Below are 21,329 nucleotides of genomic sequence, written 5' to 3'. Positions count from 1 at the left end.
TTGATAGGGAAGTGACTTGAAGGCATGTTTGACACCCAGCCACTGAGCAGTCTAAATGACAGGAGCTGCCTGGCGTAAGCATAACCCAGCTGAACCTGTAGCGGCCATGACAATCTGGAAGCGAGAGGACAGACCAAGTCACGTAGCAACAGCCACTTCCTGACACCCCTTCCCTCTCACCCAATGCCTGTGCATTTGCATGCAGCTTTGAAGGAGGGGGGTTTGTAAGAGGGCAGGGTAGGGCAGGGAGTTGACTGGGAGTGGGAGGAGGAAGGGGCCAGCAGCCATGTTGCAAAGAGGTGGCAGATGCTATGTGACGACTTCAGGCCAACCGGCCAGGCAGTTGCCTAGATGTCATTGTGTTTTTGGAAAACATGTTTTACTTGCAGACTACAAAGGCAGGTCCAGCTAGCATTATACATGACGAGCTTTCATCACAGTGGATCAGTGCTGTTGTCAGTGCCCTGTTAACTCACTGCTTGCATGCTACAAGTAAACATAGGTGTATGTCTGTTTGTATAAACACTAAGAAAATCAGAAGCTGCAATTGTGAATACAAAGTATTATAGTAATACTCACCGTCAAAGCAAAACATATCAAAAAGAGAGCTCCGACCCACAGCCTCTTTCTGCATCTTATGTGTGTTGATTGTATAGGCGTGGTGCTCTACATGATTTAATGACAGACACATACAGATATTTGCAGTCAAATAAAAAATGGAGGAAATGGTGCTCTTTGCTACACTTTTCGCATGATAGAGGACTTAGCCTGTAAAGTGTGCACAATGCATTTTGATATTTTTTTGAATGACCGCTAAGTTGTTCCTGAGTTGATGCTTTTGATATTCACATATAATTTGCCTGGGAGTAGATACCAGTGTACAAGTTATTTTTATGTGGCATTTGTATAGCGCTATTTCTTTCTTTTGATAGTGTGGAGTAGGCCGCTGACGAGCGCTTAATTTGTGGTTATACTTACATGTTCTTATTTCACAGACTTACTTCTGTACGAGTGCCTATGCATATCAGGTGTATCTTACACTGACGTAACCGGACGATAGGACATAAAGGAAGGATGTTAGACCATGATGACAATGTATGGAGAAATAGTGTCCTCTTTGTTGATAAATCTACAGTGACAGAGGACTTTGGTCTAAGAGACCAAAGCAGATGCAACTAATGCAGAACATACAGTAGCAGCCACACACAGCGCAGAGCATGGCAGACACGACGCGGAAATAACAACCCCTCTATCTAAAGCACATTTAAAACAACGCAGCATACACTTCAATACCTTCATTTTCAAAACATCTAATGGGCAGAAATGAGGTTGGAGACGAGCTATTTACTTTGAACCAGACAAACAAATCTAATCAGAGGCGAAAGCACGACTAAATGAATCGTTTTTCAAAATGTGTTAAATTTATTGGCGTCAGAAGAGAAGATTCACATCTGTGAGCCCTCTGCCTTGCGACAAAGCTTCAGCTGAGCCCATGTTTGACACTAATTTCAAACTCCTTTAACCACTTAGATGTGCTGGAGGGCGTTTAGGGGCACTCAGTGCTTCATGAGTAAAAATAAATAAATACAACTAAGTGCAGGAGCCACATTTGTAAATGGGAGCCAGCCGCCATCATTGCCGAATGCCGGAATTTCTTGATAGAAAGACTGGCTAATCTTGGTTCCACCTCCTGCCTCTGCCACCCCTTCCTCCTCCACTTGATCTCTCTCCTTGATGTTCCTTTTAATTCCTGCGTTCTTCTCGGCACTGTCATCCTATCTTTCTCTTCCTACTTTCCTCTCTTTCCTGCCTTTCTCGTTCTTGATCTCGGTCGAAGTCTAATGATAATAAAAAATAAGTCCTAACCCCACCAACAATGAGTGAAGCTTCCCACCACCTGCAAGTGTCATCTTCCAGCACAAGTAAATTGTGGGATCTGAACAAAGGAGCCATTAGTATGATAGAAGTAGTGTGCAGAGATAAACAAAAGGACATACATTCTCATCGAATACAAAATGTAGAACATGATTATAGTAGAAAAAAATCTTTTTCTAACTTGTTCAAAAACTCTCTACCTGGTTTTCATGAACTGCACAATGCACTGCTGAGGAGTGGGGAGCACTGATAAATGCAAGGGCTCGCGCGGTCCTGGAGGATCATAGGTATGTCTCGGTTCAAAACGCTTAATTTTCCAGTTTAATGTAGATGTGGAAACTTAGGAGATCAACTTATCTTTTTTTAGTACTAGAAAAATTGAACCAATGTTCTCCTGCACTGGCAAAACCTCACAACATCATTGTACTTAAGTTACAATGCACCTCAACGTTTTTAGTTTTAACTAGTATCTTTTAAGATGGGGTGGTAAACCTTTGTGAAAAAGCAGATTAAAAGTAGAAGTGGATGGTAGTCCTTTTCAAGTAATAATAGAACTATTCCTTACCAGGTCCAGTTGGGTCTCAATAATTTAAACCTGAGCTCAACCCTTGGTAGATGTAACCCAAAGCAGCGGACTTAACTGAGGAGACATGTGAAAATCATTATTAGTATCAGTAACACAATAAAAATCCCACTTCAATTGACAATATTAGAGACATTTCTAATGAACACATAGACACCAAAAAATAAATAATTGATGATGAGAATGATTTTTCTAACTTTTTGTTTCTAGTGCCATTAAGCACAAAACTCCAGCCGATGGTGTCTGGTCATGCTAGCCCGGGCCAAAGTCAATAGTTAAGACCGACCAAGATGGAGCACAGGTCGGATACAGGGACAAGGTGGAAAGGTAATCTTCTGACTTAGTTGTTTTCTTGGAGAAAATCCCTCAGTAACGAGGCCGTTGGCAGTCAGAGTGCTGGCTGGATCAGAAGGGGGGCTTGTCAACAGTGGTTGGCTGAAGTGAAGGGCTTGAAGTAGAGCTTGCCTCCTGTTAAAAAGTCTTAGGGACATAAAGACTTCACCTGCAGCATTCTTGAACTCCATTGCCAGGAGTTCTGACCTGCCTTGTGGTGCCAATTCCAGTTCTGGGTCCTCTGAGGTTGTTCCTGCTGCAAGCATCTTCTAGAAACCATACAAATCGATGCATTTCCCTTCCAGCACTTGATTTCCAGACACAGTACCACTGTGTGGGAGACATTTCCACGTATCGCTCCCATTCGGGTGAAGAAATCAATGCTGTGCGGCTCACAAGAACAATGTATCGTGTGACTGCGGCAGAAGCAACTTGCTCAACTTCTGTTTGCTACTGCATCGATCTCCAACGTATCCAGATTTCCACGCATCACACCTGTGCAACAGTTTCGCAACGCATCACCCACAGACCAAACCCATCTTGGGATTTCGACGCCTCGCTTCCGCCTACAGTACTAAATCGACACAACACTACTCCTGCGTGCAACAAAACTGGTGTATCACTTTCACGTCGACTCAGGAACCGATGCATAACTTTGTTTACCAACCCTTCCCTCCTCTGCCTCTGTTCTGCCTTGTGGATTTTGACGCATGTGAGGTACTTTGTGTAAAATGAATGTATGGATGTGAAATTCATAAAGTGCAAACTCCTGCCCGAGGGTGTCTTGGCGCTAAAGAGATGGCTACAGAATTTGTCAACCTTGTAGAGACTCTGAATAGCTTACTGGACAAACACCGCTCCTAATCCTGGGAAAAGAACAAGGATTTCAAGGCTTTTCTGAAAATAGATAGCGAGGGAGCAGCTTTAAGTTCCAAGGGTAGGCTATTCCAGAACAAAATGTGGTCCTAAAAAGCTCTTCACACTCCCGGTTGTTCTCCTGAAGTGAGGGACTACAATTTTCAGAGCTGACCCTGTTCATAGGGTCCTCCCTGGGATATACCATTTGAGATTATCCTTGAACTGAGATGGGCCTAGTCCTTGCATGGTTTGTAGACCAGACAGAGGGGGATATGTACAAGGAAGTGGAGCGGAGAGGCATTAGCCTTCCTGGTGTAATGCCCCTCTCCTCCACTTCTGAAACACAAGGCTCCACCATAATTACAAGAATGTTTAGCAACTTAGTGCTAAGGCAGGCACCCTTGCACCAGAGTGCAATTGTGTGTGTGTGCAGGGGAGGATTGTTTATGTGTAGGAAGGTGTACCTTCCTGCACACAAACAATCCTAAAAATGCCATTTTGGCACTTTCCTACATGCTGCTTTATGAAGCACAAGTGAAAAAATGGCATTTAAAAAAAAAGTTTGTTTATGTACAGGTACATAAACAAACAATGGTATTTTGCTTTTCCATGTGTGCACACATGGAAAAAGCCAAAACCAGGAGAAACAATGCATTTCTCCTTTTTTTGCCATCTTAAGACCAGTTTTTACCTGGCAGCATCAAAATTAATGGATGTTGCAGAGGAATGCCCACCGTAACACCCACTGCCAACGCCTTTCACACTAACCATAGCGTCAAAGGGGGCATTGTGTACAGGGCAGCGTTGAGCCACGTTAAGTCGCTTACCGCTGCCTTGTACATAAGGCGCAGCCTCTATCGCCACCACAATGTCACTATAGGTAACATTGTGGTGGCCATAGGGGCTTGTACATATGGCCCAGAGTGCCTTAAACCCAATACGTTCTTTGACTGGAATCCAATACATTTTCTCAATGTCTCCTCAAGCTGATTCAAATTTAGAGACTTTTAAGAGAAATCCAGCACCCGCATTCTGCAATGTCAAAAGCTACGTCAAAGATCCAACTGATAGATTGAGATATAAGCGATTACAGTAATCAAGCCTTGCAAGGGAAAGCAAGATGATTACTGTTTTCAGAAGATCAAAGGAGGCATATGTAACTTCGTTCAATTGATCTTTGAACTTCCGTTCCTCATCAAGCAGAAATCCTACATTTTTCACTTTGGTTACTGGTTCTGGATGAGAGCCCAATTCAGGAGGCCACCATTCGGGCACCCAAAATGATGGATTATTGCCAAAAAGGATAACCTCAGTTTTCGCTGAGTTTAGCTTCAGGCAGTTATTATCCATCTATTTACTAACATCGCTTATGCAGGTTCTAAAGGCATGGTCCAAGTTATTCTCGTGTTTTGCCAGTGGCACCATGAATAACAACATCCTAATCTCCCGCTTAATAAATCTGGGAGTGACGGGAAACGCCATCACATAGCTAAAGTCCTTTTTGGAGGACAGCACATTCCAGGTAGTGGAGGGGGCCACAGATTCTAAAATCTGGCCCCTCAATCAGGGTGTGCCCCAGGGTTCCTCCTTGAGCCCCACATTATTTAATGTGTACATGGAACCCCTGGCTGGAATCGTGCACCCGTTTGGGTTCGAAATCATAACTTATGCCGACGACACCAAATTAGTGGTAGCCCTTAACCCCTTCCATGCTCATGACAAGGTCAGCTCGTCATGAGGCACAGTGGAGCTGTGCTTATGACGAGTTGACCTTGTCATGATCCATGGACTATTTCAATTTCCAGCACAGGAGGGGAAAACCCCCTAGCAGCCAAGGTGTTAATCAGGCAGGCAACACCCCCCATAATCTGAGTAGAAGTCTAGAAGCGGTAACAAAATGGATCGCCTTGTCCCATTTGAAGCTGAATGGGGAAAAAAACAGAGCTAATGTTTCTGGGGAACACATCAGTACCAAGACCTACCATCGAGTGGCCGACCTGCATGGGTATTCCACCAGAACCAAAAGAGCTGATTAAAAGGCTAGGTGTATGGCTAGATGACACCTTGAGTTTCAATCAACAAGCCTCTATACTCTCCGCCACATGCTTCGGCCTCTTAAGGATGCTGAGGAAAGTCCTGCCTCTCCTCCCTTTTCAAGCTCGAAGAATAATGGTCCAGGCCATTGTTCTGTCCCGTCTCGATTATGGGAACGCTCTCTACTTGGGAGCACCGTCCTGCACGATAAAAAGACTCCAAGTAACCCAGAATGCGGCCGCCCGCCTTCTTCTTGGATTGCCCCGAAGGAATTCGGGTGCCAACGCCTTGAGGAAACAACACTGGCTGCCTATCCAGGCCAGAGTAAAGTTTAAGGCGATGTGCATAATGCACAAAGCCATGTGGAATAAAGCCCCCGCAATGATTTGCTCCCTAGCTACACCCTATCATCCGCCGAGATCACTACGCTCAAGCACAGCTTTCTTGGCATCGACTAAGAAAATCAAACGGGCTAGGTGGGGTGGGCGCTCCTTCTCTTGGTACGCTTTCTCAATCTGGAATTCCCTGCCACCCCCACTGCGCAGTGAACCTGATCTACAAAAGTTTAGGAAAAACCTGAAAACACTTCTCTTCCACTAAAATCAGATAGCAGTCTCCTCATCCTACCGTCCCACAGCGCTACGAGGCCTCTGGAAGTAACACGCTTTACAAAACCCAATTTCACTGCAATTTGTGTGTCATCTGCGTAGGAGGCTAGGGAAAGACCAAATGTTTTAATGAGTTTACCTAACGGCGTGGCAAATAGATTGAAAAACATCAGACTCAGTGAGGGCTTGAAGGTGAACTTACCTAGCACCACTCTCAGTTGCCTGTTCGCTAGATGCGACTGAAGGAGATTAAGTGCAGTGCTCTCCATCCTCAGCTTCTGCAAAAGGTCAACCAAAATATCACACCAAATATAACAATAAAATCAGAGCCGCAGTCCCTCCACTATCCAGAGTTTTTAAAATTTCCTTTGTGGCTACACCAAGGCGGATTCTGTACTATGATTTTTCCTGACCCCGAATTGGGTATCATCCAACAGACAGTTCTATTCAATATATTCAGATAGCTGCTCATTCATTAATTTCTCCAACAACTTAGCGGCAAAGGGAAGTCTGTAAATTGGAAAATAGTTATTTAAGTCCATGGTGTAAAGATTATCCTTTTTAAGAAAATGCAGAACAGAGGCAGATTTAAAGTTCACGGGTGAAGCATCCTCAGTAAACATTATATTGAAAATCTGTGTGAGATGTTGTGCCACTTACACTGGGATCATATGCATTATTTGTGGTGAACATGGGTCTTGCGGAGCGCCAGATTTAACAAAATGGATTAAACTCCAAAGATGTTGATTCAAAACGTACATTAAAAGCCGAAAACCTAGATTGAACTGTTGTTGCATTTGGAATTTGAACTTCTGACTGTATAGATGTGTTGCCTTCAGAAAATGTATTAACAATATTTGCTACTTTCATTTGAAAAAAGCAGACAAGAGCATCACAAAGATCTTGACCATTCACTGCTGAATTAGGATTGACTGGTACTACCAGTTTTTTTTATGACTTGGAAAATGGTTTTATTAGCATCACATGATATTTTTATCAGCTCAGAGTGATAGAGCATTTTAGCATTGAGAATGCATTTTTTATGCTTGGCTAAATTAAGCTTGTAGATTATTTTTCTTCGCACTCATAGTTTTTCTTCTACTTCTGTTTTTGCCTATGACATTCTTGTCTTGATGTCTTGAGAGCCTCATTGCACCACGTCTGGGAGACTTTATTTGTCATATGCTAGAGTGTCTAAGGCAAAGCCTACCCAAATGGAAACGTTTTCAACACTATGCTCTAGATTACAGGCCGGGTGCCAGGGTGATGTTGTAAGTATGGTTTCCAACTCTGCCGGCTGAATTCTGTATTAGGCTCTTCCTGGAGTTTGTTGAACTGCAGGTCTATGCAATGATATCTCCTGATTATTTAGCTGCCATTTAACTGCCCAGTGGTCTGACCACATAAGGGGAAGAGAAGATAGTATGTTAATGGATGGATGATTAGAAAAGACCCCGTCTAATGTATGCCCAGCCCTGTACGCCGGTCCTCTGGATATTAAAGATAATCTGGGACCATAAAATCACAGCATCCATAGAGTTCTATGGACATAACTGCTTAAACCTTTACAAAGTCATAGTTTGCGTTGTGTATGTTGGATTTGTATTGTTTTTGTTTTGTTTGGTTTAGATAAAGATATTTTATTTTTCTAATCTGGTGTGGTATCCAGTTGAAGTGTTTTCACTGTGTTAATGCTTTACACATTACCTCTGAGATAGGCCTAACTGCTTGTGCCAAGCTACTTAGGGGATGAGCAGGGTTATCTTGGTTGTGTAATCCCCTCATCCTGACTAGAAGGAAGGCTTTCTTTTTGGACAGGGTATATATCACTGCCAACTAGAGACCCCCATTTCTTACAATGCTCTGCCGCTCTTGACCTAAATCTGTGTTCCCCTGTATCTTTTTAATGTGGGGATATCAGATAGCTGTGGGTTTTTCATGGGTTTCAGGCAGGGATCAATACAATTGTCACCACAAAATGTTTTTTGATGGGGGAGATTTAATGGGGAAATTTCTGTAGTATTTGAGCCCAGGGTTTCGTAGCACATAGGGAAGTCCATCTTGATGTGGCTTGCTCGAATCTCACATGTTTCTGTGTCCTAGCAGACAGTGTTGGGACTTATTTGTAGGATTATTGAACATCCAAACAGTGTCTGGCTCCACGCAAGGGCACAGATGTGTGTCTGAGTTCCAGCAAAGAGTCAGAGAATGTTTGTATTTTTTCTTAGGCTAACTGAAAATCAGAACGGCATCTAGCTCATTGTTGAGGCACAAGTGTGTATTTCTGTCCCCAAGAATGAAGCCATGCACATATCGGATTCTTTTCCTAGCCTAAGGGAAACATCCTAACAGTTTCCTGCCCCTCAATTGGGCTAGACATGTTTCTGTGTCCCTGTGAGAAGCTAGGCTATTTTTGATTATTTTCTAAGCCTAAGAAAAAATCCAAACATTTGCAAGCAATGATGAAAAGTGTGTGCTTCTGTGCCCTAGCAAAGAAAAATACACTGCTTGTTTTTTTCCTAGGCTAAAGATAATTGCTATGGCACATACATGTTTTTCTGTGCCCCGGAAAGGATCCACATGCTTATTGGATATGTTCTTAGCCTAAGAAAAACATTCATACAGCATTAGCCTCCCTACTGGGGCAGAGCCATGTGTTTCTGTCCCCCAGCAAGAAATCAAATGCTTACTGGATTTTTTCTTAGCCGAATATAAAAATCCAAACAGCATCCTGCCCCTCACTAAGGTACGGTTGTTTGTTTCTGTCCCCTGTGAGTGGCCAGATACAGTTTGATTGTTTCTTAGCATGAGAAAAAATCCAAACAGTTTTAAGGTCCTTGTTGGGGCACATCCATCTGTTTTTGTGGTGCAGCAAGGAGTCAGATGATGTTTAGATTTATTCTTAACCTAAGAAAAAATTGAAACAGTGTCATGCTCTTTGCAGGTGCATAGATGATTGTTTCTGGACCCCAGCCTGGAGCCAGATTCTGTTTGAATATTTCTTTAGGCTAAGAAATACCCAAACAACAAACATCTCCTCGCTGGAGCATAGATGTATGTGTCAGTGTGCGTCTGTTCTCCAGCAAGGACCCAGACACTATTAACTTTTTCTTTGACTAAAATAAAAAAACTATGGTTAGCTCCTTGGTCGCGCACACACATTTGCTTGTGTGCCCCAGCAAGGAGCCACTTTGGATTTTTTCCTAGGCTTTGAATATGTCAATCATCCATGCTTTGGTACTACAACTTTCCAACCCCAGCATTCAACTGCATACAACACGTTAACTCCCTCCCACCACTGCACTGCCTAACCACCTCTCTTTTTCACCACAGCAATTATGTTTCTCTATTGTACACTGTAGCTCCCCCAGAAACACTTCGATAAAGATTATCCACCTCATTACTAACTCATGCCTATGTTGAGAAATTCGAACGATACTTGTGTAATTCACGTAATTTGGTAATTTCACATTACCATTGTTACGTTAATTTCCTGAAATTATGACACTTTTCACAATTATTCTCCATTCGCGGTAAACATTTACCCCAAAATGCACCATTCAGGTATGCATATGAGCAATAGAACAAAAGCAGTTATCCATAGTATTTTGTTTAAAAGCACATTTGTTGCAAAAAGGATGCATTTATTTGCATTTTGCTTAATTATGCGTAACTTTTAATTATTTTCCAAACTTTTGCTTAATAATGCAATAGCAAATTACAAAAATTTTGCACAGCCCTTTGCAACATATTACATAAAAGACAGAGACTGGAAGCACTATCGGAGACCATTAACTGATTTTATCAACACCAACTCTGCCTGTACACAACCTTCACTCACACCTTTCCCAAGTTTGCCTGTCAAAAACTTTCTTATCAATTTGCACCTGCTTTTTCATCACATCACTAATAAATCGAGGAGCACTCCTGGATACCTCGCTAACACATCGGGGACAGGAAAATACTGGGGCAACACAATTAATCCTCCATTGGACCTTGCTCACCACTTTTGATCCCACATAGGGATAACCGACAAGTTCAGCAATCTACAGGGTCAGAGCTATCTACCACTTTACTGTTGGCTAAAAGAACTGAAAAGTAACTCAACGCTGGACTACTGGTCAAATACCAATAAGAGGAATATAGAAATGATCAGCCATACATCACTCCCTAAAGTATTTCAATACAGTGAAACCACAACAAACGTCTCTCAGGCATCGTAATGAGTTTTAGATCTCCAAACTGTTGTGTAAGTCCTATAAATCTATATTGAATCTGCACGTGTAGTCAACATAAACTGTGGGATTGGTGTCCAGACTGATTCCAGACACCCCCACCGGGTATATTTGTCTGTATACCTATCTAGCTCACAGTGCCACTGTAAACTACTCTTACCAAGGACAGAAACGCTGTGTGCATTCTCTACTGCAAATTTCTTTATGCATGTGTTCAGATGTCTGTAGTCTAAAACTAGATGGTATGAATTGTCAGGCTTCAGTACAGGAAACAAAGGATTATTCAGTGAAGAGGTGCAATTCTCTATTACACCTTGGTATTCAAATTGATCTAAGATCTCCCTGATAAGTTTTTTCACTTCTTGTTTTATTGGATGCTGTCTCTGTGGAGTTGGAGTTTGTTTTAACTGGGATTACATGGTGAGGTGACTCAGTATCCCACCCTAGATGCTTGCGATATAATGCTTGAGCAAGTGCTATCGCCCACTCCGGGGCATATGAATATTTTAGTGATACTGGAAGAAGGTTGGAAAAAGCCATTAAAAAATTGTTTCTCCCTTTGGGCACTCCATACCAATGCCAGGCAGCCAATCTTTTTCAGGCAATAGTCAGGTTCTCCCAAAAGGGTCATTTACTTTTTCTGGGTTTGTCCCCCTCCATTTGGAGTGTTATTTCATATAACTTACCCTAGTATCAGGTGTCTCCACCGTGATATGTTCATTCAACGCTGCTGTTACCAGAAATTCCATCAGGTTCTGGCAAGCTATTGTTACTTCTGCTGTGCTGCCTAGCATCGTCAGATCCCATTCCCCATTCAGAACTTGAGTCCTCAGTATCCTTGGCTTTTCTTACTTTACGGCATGCTACCTTCTTTTTTTTAGATTGAGGTTTATATTTTGGTGTATCTTCTTTTTTTGATATTTTAGTCCAAAGTACATTGTGTGTCTCTGGAATTTGTATGCTCTTCTGGTCTGTGTTCTGACCATCCTTCCCTCTTGGAGTGTTTTGATGAATCCTGAAAGGAACAAGTGGAATGTGTGTCAGTATCCTGATACCGGTCAGGCTTTTTAATGTTATCACGATTCCTAAGGTTGTACCTCCTTTCGGAGGACCCTGTTGAGGAGACCTACCCCTTGATTGTGATCTATTCTCGCTATTCTTTTGTTTTTTATTGTTCCATTTCTTCTTAGAAGAATCAGGTGCTTGCTTTGTGTTATCCTTTTCAGCTCCACCCATGTGTTGAGGTTTTGTTGCTATAGCTCCTAAATTATCTCTACCTAATTCGGCACATGCATCTTCGATAATTTTAGGTAATTCACGCTCCTGTTGTATTGAAGTGAAATCCCTCAGACGTTGGTATATCGCCACCACTGTTGCCTCCCCTTTTATGTTAGCCAACATAATACTTGATACCTGGGCAAAAATTCCTAACAATTTCATCCCTAAGTTAAGAGCAGGGGCTGCTCCATACTCGTTTTGTATCTGTCTCAATACATCTGGTATTACTGCTATTGAAGGGATACCATGAGTTCTGGTATAGATAGCAGCAAAAACTGTACCCCAAGAGGTACAATACTCTATTGGAGAAGCTATCCCCATTGGCAAGCATATTGTTAACATTCTGTGTTTTTCTTTGGGGCCTGGGTGTGGAAACACTGCCTCTAACTGTGCGATTGTCTGAACTATGCAGAATGCATTTGCTTGCGTTTAGTGAGCATTTTCCCCATAACTGCGTTTAGTGTTTGTGGAGTTATTTGAGTTGCAGTTCCTTGTATTTGTCCTACAGGTGGAACCCTTGAAGGTTGATTTGTGAGTGTTCTCATAATGAACTGTGCACGATTTCTGTAAAGTTATAATTTTTTCTTTGTGTAGAGGATTTAAGTCTGCTATTGGCATTGTGTCAATGTCTGGATGGGGTGTGTAAGCCTCTAAGACTGGCCAAGCCGCTCCATCTCTGCTGAGCAGACCGAGTCTTACTTTATCAGTTGTGTGTGGGAGGGCACCTTTAAACCAGTTTATGTGATCCTGGTAGGTGAGCGAACGTCAAAGGTCTTGTATGGACAAGATTACTCAGGTATTTTATGTTCAGTGTAAGAATGAAATGAATTTGTGCATGCATCTGCTGGTGGGAATTCGACCCATGAACGGAATACCTCTGTCCTGTATAACTCGTGTGCCTCAATCATGAATGTTACTGTCCCACTGCTTGCTTTGACTCCATATTCTGCTAGTTTCAAAGTAATAGCAGTTCTGACATTATCCGATATGTTTATCGCACCCTCCTGCTCTTCTTCCCCTGCTGCATTTACACGTAATGCTGTCGCAGCGTTCTCTTCTTCAGACATTGTTGAAAGAGTTTCAAGGAAACTGGGATAAGGTTTTATGCACAATAAGAACTATGTATCCTTCAAGCTTGAACGAACCTACAGCCAATACATAGTTTATCTCTAGTCAGCTGTCGCAGATCTTCCCCTTCCCACTCCAGACGTCTCTGGGTAAATGTGAGTAGGGGTCTCCGAGAAAGCACAACTGAACTACTCAGATTTGACCCTTAAATAAGAACCAAACCAACGTTGGCAGTGCCATGTTGTGTAGTGCCATTAAATCTACATAGGATCCGCTCGTTTAGACAACATAAACTGTGGGATTGGTATCCATACGGATTCCGGCAACCCCCACTGGGTATGTTTGCCTGTATATCTAGCTAGCTCACAGTGCCACTGTAAACGCCTATAACAAAGGAGAGAATAGTTTCTGGCAACTATCGAACATGACAACCCTGTCCCATCAGGGATCATGGAAACAGTACAGTACGTTTCACTCAGTCACTCGAGCTCCCTTTGTCTCAGAGAGATACACAAAATAAACGGTGCAGACATTTTCAATAAGCATTTATTGAACCAGCGTCATTCTAGTGTCAAATATGTGTGCTAGGACAACAATAAGACAGAAACAGATATAAATGATTTTTAGCACTAACAGAGTACATGGGTGGTAGATTTCTATCATAGTGCTAAAACAATGAATATAGGCAATCATTTAACTGAGTGCAAGATGAAAGCTGTTTTTAACGATCCCACGATCATCCAGAAATACAGTAAAAGGGACTTAAAACAGAGTTTTTTTAAATCAAGAGACACTTTAAGAGATAGGGTAGTATGCTCTAAACAAACGATACAATTATATTGTGAAGGGCCAGTATCATTGACTACCCAACCATATTTACTGTTTACAAGAAATGTACAACATAGATTTTTACCATCAGCGAAGTGCCCCGGGAGCGATGGAGTCTCAGCTAAGTTTTATAAAACATTTGCCCCACAGCTGGCCGACCACCTTCTGGAAGTGTTTAACGAAGCCCTGGCCCATGGGGCACTTACTAACACCATGATGGAAGCACTTGTGTCTATGATCATCAAGCCAGATAGAGATCCCCTCAGCCTGGGCTCGTATAGGCCCATCACTCTCCTGAATATCGATGTAAAAATACTAAATGGCATGCTGGCGGCATGACTCTTGCCATATGTGACCCGACTGGTCCATCCAGATCAGGCCGGGATTATCCCAGGTCGAAACACCACACATTACCTGTGTTGCCTGCAAGAAGAGAGTTTGGCCCTGTGTCTCCTAGATATCCAACAGGACTTGAACTCTGTTGAATGGAGCTATATGTGGATGATGCTCAGAAGGATGGGGTTAGGGTAAAAGTATATAGTATGGCTGAAACTGCTCTAAATTAGATCGACTGCTCGGTGTGCCTCCGAAATCAGGTGTCTGAAAGCTTCGAGCTCCAGCGGGGTACCTGACAGGTTTGTCCCTGATCAACACTTCTATTCGCCCTCATGATGGAGCCCCTAGTGATCATCCTTAGAAACAGGATGGAGAGATGGGGGTCCAGTTGGCAACTGTTACCCACTTGGTGTCAATGCATGCTTATGATACGCTTGTATATCTGTGGCCTCTTGAAGAGGCAATACCTGTGCTCCTCAGGGAGCTGACCAAATTTAGGGAGGTATCAGGACTGTGCCTTAATCCAGGGTAGTCTGAACTCTTTCCCATGGGAAGCCTGAAGGAGAGGGCACTTTATCCCTGGTGGGAATGCTTTGGGTTAGCGATGAAGTACGATACAGGGGCATCAGGCTGACGCACACACAGACGGCCTATTTGGAGCACAACATGGGGAGGTGTGTGGAGGCATCCACAAATCAATTTCATTCTGGCGAGAACTACAGCTATCTCTGATGGGTAGGGTTGCATTGACAAAAATGATGATCCTTCTGCGCTGTCGGTATGTCATGCAAAATTCCATTTACCGCATACCACAGGCGCATTTCAGACAGCTGGACCACCTATTGGTGGACCTGCTGTGTGGATAAAAAAGGAAAAGGGTAAAATTAGATACACTGCAGAGGACTTAGGAACTGGGGGGGTTCGAGGTCCCTCTGTTGGGCCTCTACTATATGGTGATACAGTTCCAACATGTGGTACACTTGCTGGACGACCAAGAAAACTGGGAGAAGTGGTTGCCGGAGGGTACACACTGGGGAATACCTCTCTCTGACCTCCTCTTGCTGGGATCGAGGGTGCCCAAAAGACTCCAGTATATTGTTTGGCATATGGCCACTACCTGGGAATTTGCAATCAAAACTGTGGCGAAGCGCAAGCCTTATGCCCTGGATGCCCCTCTGTGGGCAGTGTTACCATTTAAATGTATAAGTTATACTAAATGGACCGAGGGGGGCTGCCACATGATGGGGGACATATACTCTGGCCAGCAATTACTTACCAGGGAGGAGGCAGAATCCATATTTGAGCTGTGCAGGGGGCAATACTTTCAATACGCAAAAATCTTGGCCGTGACCCACAAACTGTGGCCGATGTTCCCACTGGGCTGCCTATATCGGGCTTCCGTACAGGCAATCTCGACCCTGGCGGGGGGACAGAGACTAGTTTCCCACATTTACGGGGTGTTCAGGGGAGACATCCCTACTGACCCCCTCCCAGTCCATGCTAATTGGTAAGAGATAGTAGATAAACCTTTAACAGACACAGAGTCCGTTTCGCTCGCGGATTTTGCGGATTTTCGGGAAATCCGCAATCCGCGAGATTTGCGAATCTCCCGCAAAATCCGCAAATCCGCGAGCAGCGGATTTTGCTCGCACTGCTCGCACTGTTCGCGTGAGTTCGCGCCCCGCGAATAAGTGCAAAATTGCAGAAATACGATCTTAGCAAAACTGAAAGTAACTACTTACCAGGTTCAAAAGTTCAGGCTCATCATTAGTAGCCATTTCCTGTAGTGCTTCCTGAGGGGCCCCTCCAGAGTTCAGTTGCCAGTTGAAACTATTATGTGACCCTGCTCTGAACCTCAGAATAGTTACACATATGCCACAAAGGTCCTGAATTACAGCTAAGGGAGACAAGCAGGAGCCAGGCTGGAAGTTAAAATCCATTAATCAGCCCCTAATTCATTATTGTCAGTTGGGGCAGGGCAGGTGTTGTAACTAATTTTGCAACAATGAAAGCACTTAGCAAGTGCAAAAGATCACTAATCAGGGCGCACTAAGGAAGCAGGTGCCAGCTAAAAAAATATTCTGTGACACATTAATCAGCCCCAAATTAATTCAGGTCACTTGAGGCAGGGAAGGTGTGCTTTGCTTTGCCGAAAATAATGTACACTGGACAACCAGAGGGTGTGGTGATGAAACAGAGGGTGGCATGGGTGGGCCAGAGGGTGGCATGAGTAGTCAGAGAGTGGCAGTGGTGACAGAGAGTGGCAGTGATGAAGAAGAGTGTCCCAAACAGGCTGGACACGTAGAAACAACAAGTTCGCGAAACTTGCGACCCGACAGGTAAGTTCGCAATTTGAGAAAGTGTACAAAACCCTCGCGAACTGGCAGAAACACAGGCAAACACAAAAAAAAAAAATCCGCAAATTCGCGGGAATTCGCGGATTTTGCGGATTGCGAATCCGCAAATCCGCAAAATTCGCGAACGCGAGATCCGCAAAATTCGCTCATGCTTAAGGAGGATACAGCAGGGGGTCAAGCAAATTAGCTTCAATGCCAGATTCAAACTCACCCAATATAACATTGTCCATCAAACTTATCTGACTCCACGAGTACTACACAAAATATCGTCAGACCTCTAAGCCCATTGTCCCAAGTGTGGTTATATAGATGCCCATTCTCTAGACATGACTTGGGATTGCCCAGAATTGGTGTGCTTCTGGGGGTCAGTGCTAGACAGCTTACAAAATGTTACAGGTAGGACACTGCCTCACTTAGTTAAGGAGATATTACTGGGACTCCTTCCCAGACCTAAAGGAAAAAAACTTACAAGGAAATACCTCCAGCTGGGGCTGGTACTGGCCAAATGAAGAATAGCAATCTGGTGGATGAGCTTGATTCCCCAAAGGCGGAGAGTTGGGCTAAAGACTTATAGGAATGGACAACAGCGGAGCTAATCCGCCTGAAGAGTTTGGAGAGATGAAAAGCTGGAGGATGATGCAAGGTCCTGGAACGCCATGATTATAGACGTCCCCATGAGAGGGGTCCTCACCTTGCAAGTGATGAGGGGACTCAAGCAGGTCCGGCTGGTACTGGGGTGATACTAACGACCAGGAGTTGACCGGAGATTGGGAACGCAGTAGACACTCAACAATCATGAGCCGCAGTATGACTTATGGTACTTGCTATGGGGGTATTCTTCATGCAACCCTGAGAGGGAGTGGGGGGACTTGTTAAGTGTTATGATCTATATCTTTATGACAATGCTGTTTAAGTCCAGAGGCAGTAATATGCTTCATTAATGCAAGGTTGATTTTGAGATTATGTCCTATCTTTGAACAGAATGTACTGGCATTTTTGGTATATCTCCCGTGATGTAGAATTACTGTTATGATTTTACTGTGATTCTGGACAATTATTAAATACAATAAAAATTCCCTTTAAAAAACCCATAGACTTTTACTGACTAGATTACGATTGGGTACTCTCCATCACTTGGTCGCATTCCCAATGACACGCAAGTGGAATCGCACCATCTCAAATTGCCCCTGTGATGGAAAATCACCACAGACGACACTGCACTTTGTACTCTTTTGTCATTTTTACAGAGATATTAGGAAATTTGCCTTACACCCACTGTTTATTGATAGTAAATTGTATTTCTATAAGTAAGCTTTTAATTATATCTGTAGTTTGGAAAATGAAGTAATTCGTAACACAGTAATTGTCTTTGTACAAAATGGGAATCAAAAGAAGAATAGATAATTCCCATTTGGAGGCCTTAACATATGAAATATTTGGATCATGAGACAAAAAAAATATTTTATTTCTCTATAAAGTATTTCCATGTTACTTCTAGAACTTGTATTATATTTTATCAGGTTTAGCTGATTTAGCACTATATTTTAACTTATTTATTAGTCTTTTTCAATTGTCATGCACTTTATGTACTAGAAGGTATCGGATCAATTAAGTAAATGATATTTTTTTATTGGAATGATGTAAACTTTTTTAGAATGCTTTTGTGGTTGTATTTTATAAACCGAATAAAGCTTGATTGATTTGACTTGACTTGAATATAGGCAGGTATGTAAATGTGTAGAGCCAAGAAACCCCCAGGATGAAGCCAACCCTGTTCCCTGGTGTGAGGGAATGAAGGACCCTGTCTTGGTCTTGAGATGGACACCCGGCAAGTGATGTCAGACCACTTTGTGCTGGAGTGTCTGCGTACAGGAACCTCAGGGTCTCGTGTCAGTGTGTCAGCATGGAAGTCTTTCTCCACTGCCTCCCCAGCAAAGATATGGTGTATACATACCCAAAAAGGTACTCTCAGGGGTTCCACCTTGCTGTGTCACGTCGGCCAAGAATGACAGAAGGGATGCCCCTTATACATAGCTATTATAGAGAATATGGTAATCCTGCTGTGATTCTGAGAATCCTCATGCATAATTAAGGAAGCTAGTTTTCTGGGAAAACCACACAATGTTTTATGAGGCACCTAACTAGGTAAAAGGTCAAAACCAAAAACCGTTATGTAGTACAATGGCAGGGTGAAAGGTGACTACTAAGGCCTATATTGGGGTACATTACAAAACATAACAAAACAATAATAGAACCTACGGGCAGATATACAAGCCCCTTTCACTGCCAGAGCAACACTTTGTATGACGCACCAGCAGCACATTTTTCTGCCCCTTATTTACAAGGATAGGGAAAGCCATCCTGTGTGGCTTTTCCTGTCCTTGTAAATACGCAGCACTTTGTGTGAAAGGAGCATTTCCTGGGTGTTTCTGTGGGTGTTCCCATGCTACACCCATGGAACCAGACACATTTCCAGATTTACAAGAAATTGTACATCTGGAAATGCGTCTGAATGCTACGCCTCCCCAGGGAGATGTAGGGAGGTGCAGCGAGGAGAAATGTATTCATTCCTCTTCGTTTTTTTCCTCTTTCTATGTGTGCTGCATTTTGCAGCACACATAGAGAGAGGAAATCACCTCTGGTAATTGTTTATGTACAGAAGGTGTCCCTTCCTGCACATAAACATCATCCCGTGAGGGAGGCATCCATGATTACCACGACTTGCGTTGGGGGGCGCGGATTTCGAATAGCATAATTTACTATTCTAACACCAGTCCCCGTGGACCCTAGGGAAGGTGTTGGGATAGTAAATTTACTATTTTTATTTCTTTAGCACCCTCCAGCGCAAGTCGTGGTAACGACTTGCGTTGTAACGGCCGCGTGGTAAAGGTACCGCGTGGTAAAAACTTCGTGGTAGAGGATGTTTACCAGCACAAAGACACCCCCAAGGGTAAATGGCCGCTGAAGAACAGATGGGAATAGCCACCCAATTCCCTGGTACACAATACATTGACCCTAAAAAGAAGGAAAAGCTGAGCGGAGCCGCTGGGATCTGAACCAGGGACCATAAAGTCCAAACACAGGACCAAACTGCGGATGTAGCATCCTGGTCAAAGCCAGTGTCAGAGATGCCATGAAGGAAAAGTAACTGCAAAACACATCCACAGAAGAACGCCGTGATAGAAAAAACAGGAAATAAGGACCTGGTTACCACATGCCATACATGCGGTGTGTGCAAGAGCAAAGCGCACAGGCACCCAAAAGGGAAGTGTGGTGCAAAAAACAGCAACGGACCACAACCCAACCAAAATCTACCACAGCAGACTGAGCAGGGCACCACCAGTGGGTAGATGGAATACATAAGACGACAGACCCCACACACATTTCCACGAAGAAAAAGAAGAAAAGACAAACAGCCAGGCAAAAAGAGACACAGCCATAGCGGGACTTAAAGAGGCAACACTCAGGACAAAAATAAATGCCACCACCAAAGCTATAGCCTGGCCCACACAAATCTGGTGCAAGGGGCACAGACCAAGCGACACAGCACAAACATGGACAAAGAACCCAAGGAGGGAAAGCCAAAAGGGCTTGCAGAGAGCCAAAGAGGTGTGCCAAAAACATGAGGCAGTAAAGGCGACCTCCTGCACCATACCACAGGGTGGCATCCAGAAAGGTCAGACCAGGGACGGAGCCAAACAAATGCAACCTCATACAACAGATGGGCAAACAAACCAAGCCACAGCAAACCCAGCCCCCTCACAACAAGACCCCATTGCAAACCCTGGCAAGAGGAAAACAACCCACATGCCCATGAAATCAGGGCAAAAAGTACAGGGAGACCCCCGAAACCCCGCACACAACTGCCAAGCACAGAGGGTGAGAGACGCGAATGAGCTAACCCAGGAGACCCCAAGCCAATGTTCGCTTAAGCAGAGCAACATAAGCCAGGGTTGCCACAACATTATACAAGAATGCGTGGGCGCCAGCTCCGCCTGCCGAGGCAGGTCGCTGTGGGCGTGAGTATCCAGGGTAAAGAAGCACGCAAAGAGCACGTGCCCATCGAGGACTCCACCTAGAGGACTCCACTCAGCAAGCCTGGCCCGCTACAGCAGGAAAAAGGGCATAACAGTGGCAATCCCCTGCTAATTGCTCACTGGAGGTCGGTTGGAGGCCTCATCTGTGGGGTGCCCCTTGCGTGTACATGCTGCGTTGCAACAAGGGAATTGACACTGTATGTGGTGGGCTGTGCCCTTTGGCCACAAGCCTAATTTGTGCTGAGCACTTCACTGCGCACTACCAGGGACCGAGAGGATCCGCGCAGGAGACAGCCCTCCCTCATTGCTCGACCAGTTGGCTGACATGGATAAGACAGACTCAAGGCAGCCTAAATTCTCATTTGAGCAGTGGAAAATGCAGATAGGAACCACCTCGTCGATGGAAGACCCTACTGCAGTGTGGATTCCGCTTCCACACCTGAGCCCAGCATCCGTGAAATGTTTGCTGATCTGAAACATTTCTTATCCACCATTGATTTGAAAATTGACTTGATGTTGGATCGGCTCCGGGACAAGGTGTTCAGTCACGATGAGCGCCTTGCGAAGGTCGAACAGCAGACATCCGCACTGGAGGATGAGGGCGTGGCAAACCGGGAACAACTGCTCTGTATGGAGAAGGGGCTGGAGGTAATCAGAAGCAAAAATGAAGACCTCGAATCGACAAGCTGCGCATTCCGAGTGGAGGACTTCATTGAAAAAAAGGTTGTGATCCTTCTTTGGTGATTCCCTATCCACTACGTGCATTGTGGAATGCACTCACAGGCCCTGAGGCCCCCTCCGGGGCCCTGGCCTGCCACATCATTGTGTGACTCAAACTATAGGGACCGCGACACCGTGCTGCGAAATACTCGGGATCAGCAGGACCTCTGAAATAAGGG

Source organism: Lissotriton vulgaris, chromosome 4_1 (assembly GCF_964263255.1).
Source record: "Lissotriton vulgaris chromosome 4_1, aLisVul1.2, whole genome shotgun sequence".
In the NCBI taxonomy this organism is placed as follows: Eukaryota; Metazoa; Chordata; class Amphibia; order Caudata; family Salamandridae; genus Lissotriton; species Lissotriton vulgaris.
The sequence above is the reverse complement of the archived record's forward strand: the minus strand, read 5'-3'. Positions refer to the sequence as shown.